Below are 559 nucleotides of genomic sequence, written 5' to 3' on the forward strand. Positions count from 1 at the left end.
CAAGGTTTTAATTAAATAAATAAATAAATAGATAGAGCAAGAGTTTGCAATGTTTTCAGCGATGATGCAACATTTTGGACTCGGGTGATGTTTAATTGTCAAAGGGGGGCATTCGAAACAAAACATCAGAAAACTATGTGTCTGTTTTTTCCCTGCAAGTATTGGTAGGTTACGTTGTGGCTGTAAATAGCAGAGAAGGCGTAAGGGCATTAAAGTCTATTCGAGCAAGTGGAGATTGGGATTCACAACACACGAATAATGATAAACTCTAGCTATCATGTGCTCTTAAAGTTTTTATTAGTAAAAATAATTAATTTTTTTATTTTAATAAATACATAATAAATAAAAAATTAGAAAATTAAAAAATTTATTATTTTTAGTTAGTAATTAATTAATAATCTTTAAAAATATGAAATAAAAATATATTATTAAATTAAAAAATTAGACTAATAATTAAAAATACTAGTAAAAAATAATAAATTATATTAGTCTCGAACCTTTTTCTTTTTAAAATGACAAATAATTTGAATGAAAAAAAAAGTAATATTTTGACACTTAT

General features: G+C 24.0%; 1 protein-coding gene across 2 annotated transcripts in view; it reads right to left on the minus strand.

The window, feature by feature from the left end:
• The window catches only part of LOC107630525 (probable inositol transporter 2), a 6,591-nt gene that overhangs the window by 4,828 nt on the left and 1,204 nt on the right, over window positions 1-559 (minus strand). The gene's annotated exons all lie outside the window — the stretch shown is intronic.

This window comes from Arachis ipaensis, chromosome B03 (genome assembly GCF_000816755.2).
Source record: "Arachis ipaensis cultivar K30076 chromosome B03, Araip1.1, whole genome shotgun sequence".
NCBI lineage: Eukaryota > Viridiplantae > Streptophyta > Magnoliopsida > Fabales > Fabaceae > Arachis > Arachis ipaensis.